General features: G+C 31.5%; 1 long non-coding RNA gene across 1 annotated transcript; it reads left to right on the forward strand.

The window, feature by feature from the left end:
• The first annotated feature begins 3,734 nt into the window (after positions 1 to 3,734).
• On the forward strand, positions 3,735 to 6,259 carry LOC132753268 (uncharacterized). The gene is made up of 3 exons (XR_009628933.1): positions 3,735 to 3,908; positions 4,955 to 5,073; positions 6,057 to 6,259. It is a non-coding gene; the product is annotated as an uncharacterized LOC132753268 (long non-coding RNA).
• Positions 6,260 to 9,307: the final 3,048 nt, after the last annotated feature.

Consider the following 9,307-nt stretch of genomic DNA (forward strand, 5'->3'; position numbering starts at 1 on the left):
CGTTGTAGATAATTTGGGTGTCGGTGAGGAAGGTTACCAACGATGCCAGTTGCTCTGTACTCAATGATTAGCCTTTTTATAATATTTCGGTGAACACCCATGCGAAGCGCAACCTACAAATGATATAGACATGTAATGAGTAAATAAATAAACATGCATTTATGTTAGTCTTAGGTAGAAACTGAATTTGAATGATATTCGGCTTTTATAATGCAAAGGAATTAAAAAGTCATTCGAACAAATAAATTTTGTTACCAACCTCTATTTTGTGTACCCCTGTGTTGACCAATCCTAGGGCTGGGTCCCGCTGTTGTTGGATATTCTACCCATGTGGTGTTTTTCTGATATGTGGATCTCTATCGTATCCGAGAATATCACTTGCAATTTTATTTCACCAATTGTCACAATTATTTCGTGCATTGTGTGAATCTTGTTCGTTCATGGTTGAACCACCTTATAATTGAAATTGGCATGCTTGAGCACAGGGAAAATGTGGAAATGCAGCCAATAGTCAGAACACAAAATTTTGTAAAAATATATTAATAAACGAAAAAGTTATAAGGACATAACTGGTGCACACTTATAAGATTTGTTAAGTGTATATAGGTGGCACACGCCAGTTATTGCAGTCTGACCAAGACTGTGTAAAAGCATCGATTGCCTCAGACTTATATTCATAAAACAAAGAGTTGAACCGATTTAATTTGCGATTTTTGAAGCTGGCAAACCTATCTACTTCATGAGGACCCCACATTTGATCAATAAAATTGAAAAATTCGTAGTAACCTCCCACTCATCTGAACTATATATTTTACTTATGTCGTCTGCTATCTGATTATGCTCACGTGGTACCCACTGAATGCTTAAATCTATGTTCCATTTTAAACATAATTTAAAGATATTAAGCGACTCAAGTTGCAAATCTAATTTCGTGCTACCCGACTGAACAATTTTCACACATGACTGAGAATCAGAAAACCACTTTACTTTAGAATTTTCTAACAAACTTCCATAAGCTCGTAAAGCAAGATAAACTGCTCTTAACTCTCTAAAAGTTGAACTCTTAACCTGTTCTTCACTATTCCAAACGCTATGGAACACACTGTTTTTGCAGTCAACGATATAAGAACCACATGACAGATGACTTGCATTAGAATATATCAAAGTCTGTACCTGATTGTACGCCGACAATTTTCTGACATTTAACTTCTCTAAATTTTCAACCCAAAAATTTACTTCAGTAAGGCAAGGATGATTTAATGGCAATTTATAACAAAAATCCCACGACTTACTAGTCTCTATCTCTTTATACAAATACCTAGTCATCAGTCTTGCTATATTCCCAATAACGGGCATCATAAAAATGACTTTTCCTGTAAATTTCGCTAAATGTCTAGCAGAGACATAAGGGAGAGAACCCAACAATTACTTGAGAGTTATGTTAAAATCATCAATTCTTCTTTGAGGAATGGATATGCAAAATTTTTCACTGTTCCAGAAAATACCAATCCACTCCAATTCTTGAACTGGGAACCATATTGATTTTTCTTGATTAATAAAAAAACCTGCCATCTCAAGACTGTTCTTAACAAAATAAGAATCGGCTTTAGTCTGTTCAAAAGTTTTGTTGCTACCCCAACCATCATCTAAAAACATTACAATTTTTATTCCGTTCAATCTCCAGTATTTAAACCATTTCCCTCAACACTTTTGTAAAAATGTAAGGGGCGCTACTGATGCCAAAAGGTAAAACAGTAAAACAGTAGTTTTTCCCCTTTACTGAAAAACCTAAAAACGTTTGATGGCTTGGAGAATGTCTAAATGATGGTAGCCCTTACTTAAATATAACTTAAACATATACCCATCATGTGTAAAATACTCAAGTCCAACTTTCCAGTCCTCAAAAGATATTTTTTCTTTCCAAATATGTTCATTAACTTTTCTCAAATCTAAAATCAATCTCTTTTTTCCTAAATTGTTGATGGAAACAGTCAATGGATTGATAATATGTGGTGTAAATGGAACCTCAACAACACAATGATTCTTTAAAAGTTCTGAAACAGCTTTTTCTACAAAATCCATATTATCTAAAGCAGACTTGTTATTTTTTAGAAATTGACCTTTGAGGTACAGAAAATAAAGTTAATTTGTATCCATTTCTCAATGTATCTAAAATATATTCATTAGCTCCAATTTTTTCCAAAATGATACATTTTTCTTGAGACGACCCTTTACATTTCCATTTAAAACCTTGCTTTTTTCAAAATCTAATTCCTGCATCTCAAAAAATTCTTTTGAACATAGATACATATCTAAATACTTATCATTAACTGGTGGCTGTACTTGTACTGGTTCCGGTTGTCTTACGTATGTCGATTCCGTCGGTACCTGTTTTCCAGACAAGAAACGGTTGAATTGACGCCGGAAGTGCCCTCTGTACCCACATGCTTAGCAGACGTCATTTGGTGTTGCTCGTCTTTGGCCACGAAAAAAGCTGATTGAAGTTGGGACGTGGTGGTAACCAATATCTTGAATCATCTGCCCTTGGTGTGGTTGATTTGTAACCCATGAAAGAAAGAGAATCACTCTTATAAGGATGAAAACGAGCTTGTTTTGAAGAAGTTGTCTTAACCTTTTTTAATGGGCTCTAGATTCGGCCTGCTTGAGTTTCCGTTCATCATCGCTATCGCTAGCGAGAGAAGGCTTCTCATATTCTCGGACTGTAGACCAGCCCCCGGGGAACTATCTGCTATTTGTATCAATTTATTCCTGTGTTTAATCTTACTTATCAAACCTTTAACATCAGCCTTCAAATCTGATTTAGACAACTCCTTCAAAATCGACTCCAAACCGTCAAGAATTTCAAGGTTAAATTCGTGTTGAATTCTATGCGACTTTTTATTCAAAGTTACTTTTTAACTTTAGACTTCAAACTTTGAGAAGTTATATCACTCTTCAAGTCAGACAAACGAGAATCAAAATAACTTCTAAATAAATCAAAGGCTTGAAAAACTTCGTTCCCTTCCCCCCGGGGACTTACCTCGTCTATCTCTGGAACGCTCCTGTTCTTCTCGACTATCTCTCGATGGAAACTCACTTTGCCTGCTTGGCGAGTTTCTTCTAACTTCTGGTGAAATACTTCGTCTGCTTCTTGAAGTTCTCGAAGGCGAATACTGTTCTCTGTCCCGAGTTAAACTTTCTCTGGATCTAAATTCAACGTGTTCATTGCCACGTTGCTCATTATCTTCCATTACTATCGTGTAATTACGTCTGTGTGTAGTGAACCTATAGTACCTCGAATGGTCAAATACCCGTGTACATACACCTTATATATTGACCAGTCTTACGCATCGATACGCTTGGTGGACAGCTGGAATATAGCTGCGCTGTCCACAGTGACCGAAAAATCATATTATATTAAAGACCAATGATAAATAAATGTCTCTTCCGGTCTATTTTGACCGGTATTTACTAGTGACCGGCGAATAAAATCACACGTTTATTGTCCGGTCTCTCCCGGTTTTGGAGTAGATGGTCTCAACCCGGTACGGAATGAGACCCAACCCGTTGTAGTCTATAAAGTAATTCTTTAAAATTTTGAAGTGGCCCAATTTAAGTCATCTCTAGTTAGATTGGTCATAATTAAAGTGTATTTTGGGCCTCATTTGACTTAAATAGTGTTGATTTTTAAAGTTGAAGACAGTATATAATTAATCAAGAACAGTGGAATCCAAAATTAAGCCTCAAATGTGACTGATTTACTATAGAACAAAGAACACGAAAATTCACCAAGCCGTCACCAAGAGGAGAAATTTGAAAAATGGGAACTGGTTGATGGATATGGATGAATCTTTGCATCAGTGTTGTGTTTATGCATAGAAATCAGGAAAATAAAGGATAACTGATAGGTTTGAAAATTTTAAATTTTATTTCAAATTTTTGATTTTGACATTTTAAATTGGGACAGATGTTGTTATTGTTATCTCCACTTCAAATGTAGATGTCTGCTACTGTGTCAGTAGGTGCAGAGGAAGGGTACAGAGCTTTTGCATGAAGGATTAACCACATTTTATTGAATTAAAACTGTAAATATACATTTAAAATTAAAAAATGAAATTTAAATTTTGTTTAAAGCAGTTAATAAATTGATAAATTTTATTTTTGCACCCTGTATTTAGCAATTTACTAGATCTATAGCTTATTTTTTATAAGATTTATATGGAAAATGATAATTTTTAGAGAAATGCATCTTAAATTATGGATAAACCATGCATTGCAAGAAATTGGGGAGTGCATGTTTTCAGGCTGGTTACATTGGCAAAAAAAAGTGATTGGCAAGCTCATTCCAGAGGTCTTAGGGGCCCAAGAAGCACCGGCCATGGGATTCGAACAAGCACCATAGTAGCCTATTGCTCATATGGACCACGCATTATATGCACTGATGTTTCAGCAAAGTATTGATGCTGTAGTAATCAGATTGTAAATATTCACTATTGTCTTGTATTTCAATGAAGCAGAACTGACAATTGAACAGGACAAATGTGATTAACATGTTGGAAATAAAGGCATTTTTATTGTAGTGAAACTTGATGTTTTGCTGTGCTGCAGAATGTATTTACTAATATATATACACACAAAAGATTTTCTAGTCATTTAACAGTGAGTTTATGGATAATTGGCTCATTTAGAATAACACAGTTGATGTGATTGTTGTTGTTGTTGTTGTAGCTGCTACATCAGTTAAACTAGGTTAGGTTTATAATGTCTAAACTGTTATTTCCACGCAGGCATGCATTTTTAAGCACACAATATTTAAGCCTTCCTGTGTGAATTAGCAAATCAAGCCATTGATTAATTAAGAAATTATTTTCTTTCTTTTTTGGATATTAGAATAACAGCATAAATGCCTCTTATAATTTCCTTCGACATGTACTAGTGTTGCATATTTTTTCAGACCATGCAGTTACCAAAGCCGGGGTTTGAGTACAGGACCTTACCTTATACTGGTTAAGATCTATGGAAGAACTCTTTCAGCTCAGTTTGGCAGCAGATTTGTCAGGACAAGTTGAGAAGGTAATAACTTATGTCTAGTTTGAAACTTCAGCTATTGACGGCAACGACTCCCAATGCTCGGGCAATATTTGGTAGATATTTTGATGTATATCAGGAGAAAATTTCTCTAATTTTGACTATTTTAACACTTCTCAATGATTTAAAGTGGGAGACAGTATGTGCCATCATTTTTTAGCCTTATTTGTGTGAGAGTTGGCTAATCTTACTTTGTCAGAAGACATAGCCCATGGCGATATAGTAACCTCTTTGCTAAACTTAAGATTACCTCTGTTTGTCTTTATTGATATCTTAAGCAAACAATATAGGGTATATATCTTGGTACTTTACTTTATTTACCATAGTATATAGGTAAAAATCATAATCAGTAAGTTTTATTGCAATGTTGAAGGAAAAAGTTATGAAAAAAGCACATTTAATTGTGATGCCTTGTATTTTAAACCAAAATTTCATGCTCTCATTAAAATAAATGGAGTTAATATTACAATTTTAAAGCAATAAGGGCTTATTCTTTCATAAAAATAACTAAATGACATTAGCCGGTAACATCAAACTTTATTTGAAGAAAATCCATTGGCAAAATCAAAAGATATGACAGAATTTGTGATATAAATTTTTGCGTAAAATTCTATTGGCCGAGGCTGATTTTTTGCATGAATTTTTATATTTAAGAAATTGTACTGCATTAATGTAATTTGTTAGAGACATGTCAAACCTATATGAATGTACTTGTATAACACTAAATTACTAAAAAATGAGTATAAATTTTGGCTTAACTTAAATTTTGGATTCATTTAGGTCTCGACCCGGTACGGAATGAGACCCAACCCGTTGTAGTCTAGAAAGCAGTTCTTTAAAATTTTGAAGTGGCCCAATTTAAGTCATCTCCAGTTAGATTGGTCATAATTAAAGTGTATTTATTGCATGTGTGTAGTTTTTGTGTGTTATATGATGTGTTTAAAAGTTGTTTTTTGTGTATTCTCCAGGAACTCATTTGTTGGCGGAAGGATTAAAGATGTACCACCCACCAGCAGTCAGGAGTTTTCAAAGTGGTGAATTTAAACTGTGTTACAACAGAGTGAAGATTTCTGAAAAAAGTAGATGGCTAACCTATTATATTTTGGGCCTCATTTGACTTAAATAGTGTTGATGTTTAAAGTTGAAGACAGTTTATAATTAATCAAGAACAGTGGAACAGAATTAAGCCTCAAATGTGACTGATTTACTATAGAACAAAGAACACGAAAATTCACCAGGCCGTCACCAGATGTTTGATATCGTTTCAGAAAGGAAAATATTTTTACAGATAAATAAGCTTTTTTCCAAAATAAATGTTTGTCACTTAGTTTGTAACTCTATATGAGTTAAAAACAATAAATATGTACAATAATTGAGCAAAAAGGTACATTTTTATGGTATTAATATGACACTTTCAACTTTGAAACATTTTATTTAATTTGTTATTCGTGTTTAGTAAAGATTCCGAAGAACTTTTCAAAGTTACAAATGAGATTTTATGAATTTTACAATAGATTGATATTTTAAAAATGATAAAGAAAAGTACAAATATACATGTACATGGTTTAAAAATAAACAATATTATATATTGAAATATTAACCAAAATTTGCTGACTTTTTCCAGTTAAGTTTTGACTTACAATCGTCGGTCAATATGACAATTGAATTCTTAAAATTTATTTTACAATTTTAATAAAAAAGAGTAGTAAACGTAAAAAACTCAGTATTAAACACGGATTTATGTAATATAAATCCGTGGTATTAAAAAAGCACCTAACACACAAAAAAGGGAGGAAAACAATATTCATAAAATCTGTATTTTTTATAATAAAATAGATATTACAATTATTGTATAATAAACAACATGATAAAAGAATTTCCATTCCAAAACATACTATAGTGAATATTGTTACAACTAAATTGCAAGAAAAATTTGTTTTAAACTGGCTCGAATCTTTGAATAGTGTCACAGGTCCTTCTGGTCGTGGTTGCAACAAGTTGCGTACATATCGACTGTTTAAAACAAAATATGAGACAGAATTATATTGTAAACTCATTATGCCTCCTTGTCATCGCACTGCATTTAGCAAGTTTCGTTGTGGTGTTGCGCCTTTACGCATAGAAACTGGGCGTTACGAAGGCTTAGATGTATTGAAACGAAAATGCCAGTTCTGTGACAGTATTGAAGACGAAAGCCATGTCATTCTTGATTGCTTTGTGTTCGATGACATGCGACAATCATTATTTGATAAGGCTAAAACAGTAGATAGTGCATTTTTACAAATGTCTAAACATGAACAATTAATATTTCTGTTCACTAAAACTGAAATGATACGTTAATGTGCCAAAACCTGTTTTAACATTCTACAACGTCGTCTTTTATTCTCTTGTAAATAATGCCATTATATTTGCTTTAAACATGATAATGTATTTTACCTAGGTTAAGGTAATCCTTGCTAATCAGGTCATGCAAGATCTTATCTTGGATGGTAATCGATCTTTTAAAACGTTTTATAGGCGCGATAGGGCTCCGATTTACAATTCTCAATTTCTAATCAGTTTTTATTTTTCGATTAGCGATGGTTACCTTACTTTTAATATTTTGTTTAAATACATTGTAATTTTACTATTTGATTTTAGTCTTAGACTAACTGTATAGGTCTTGAATATGTTTATCATTGATATAATGTCTCTTAAATTTCTTAAATAGAATGGTCGTATGCAGATTTTATGTGAATATGTGTAAATATGTATAAAAATGTATGTATATGAATGAGACAAAAATAAAGTATGAATATATATATATATATATATATATATATATATATATATATATATATATATATATATATATAATATATATATATATATATATATATATATATATATATATATATATATATATATATATATGCTCAACATGATCAACATGGTAATATAACCAGTGTCATATTTTTTTTTTTTTTTTTTTTTTTTTATTCACAAATATTATACATAATTATACATATATACAATGACATAATTTAACAAATTCAATTTGAGATATTCATATGTATTAGAGTTACAACGTACATAAACATACTATCTAGAGGTTAGTATATATCTTTTAAAATTTGTAGTATTTTGTCAAAAAAAATTAACTTTTGTCTTCTTGTATTTAAAGTATTGATAAATTATTTCAAATTCTGTTTTAAACAGTTTTAAAATGTTAAATTCATTTGACCAATTATTACTACAAAAGTAAGCTTTATAAATACTAAAACCTACAATGGTGAGTATAACATTTATGTAAAAGTATTCTTCTTGAGATATTTTATAACCGAAAATAAGGATGTCTAGTCTACGTATATTTCTTTGAATTCCGCACTCTTGAAATATATATAAAATTTTCTCCCAAAATACATGTACTGCCATACAATCGATAAAAAGATGTTGATAATCTTCTATTTTATTACATTTATTACAGAGTGGAGATGAGACCATTTTCCATTTATAGCGCGTTTCTTTGCTTGTAAAGATCATGTTTATTACTCTAAATTTGAATTGTTTATACCGATTATCAGGAAGTCTTGTAATGAATTTATATATATCATTCCAGTTTAGTTTTGTCTCATATTTATTTGACCAATACGAATGTGTAGCAGGTTTAATGAATACTTTGTTTACTAATATTTGATATATTGTTTTTGAATCCATCAATTCAAAAGGTTTGTTATTTATCTTAAGACGTTTTTCTGTTTTTATTTTTGTTTGCGAAGAGTGAAACGTTTTCATAGTTTGTTTCCAGGCTAGAGGTATAGCTTTAAAGAGCAAGTTTAATTCAACGACACAGTTGCGTTTATCTACTAGCTTATTTAAGATAACATTTTGATCTACTTCACCCTGATCATTAAGTAAATCATTTAAAAAATATATATTCGATTTAATCCATGTTTTAAAAAACAAACATTGGTTTTTAATTTTAATAAATCTATTGCCCCAGATTATTTGTTTTCTTATTTGTTCAAATGTCAAATTTTGATTTTCCTTATGTAAATCGCGAGTTTTTATCCATATTTTAATAAGTTCTTGATAAAATTCAGTCACATTACTACAATTGAGACTTTTAATAGTGTCTGTATTACAATAAAATATTAAAAAATTGTCACCAAAATCTTTCAGTAGGCGTTTCGGAATTAATTTCCAGTTTGCTTCTGATTCATCAGTTAAAGCTTTTACC

The sequence above is a fragment of the Ruditapes philippinarum genome, unplaced genomic scaffold, assembly GCF_026571515.1.
Source record: "Ruditapes philippinarum isolate M1 unplaced genomic scaffold, ASM2657151v2 ctg1925_1_1_1_1, whole genome shotgun sequence".
Taxonomy (NCBI): Eukaryota; Metazoa; Mollusca; class Bivalvia; order Venerida; family Veneridae; genus Ruditapes; species Ruditapes philippinarum.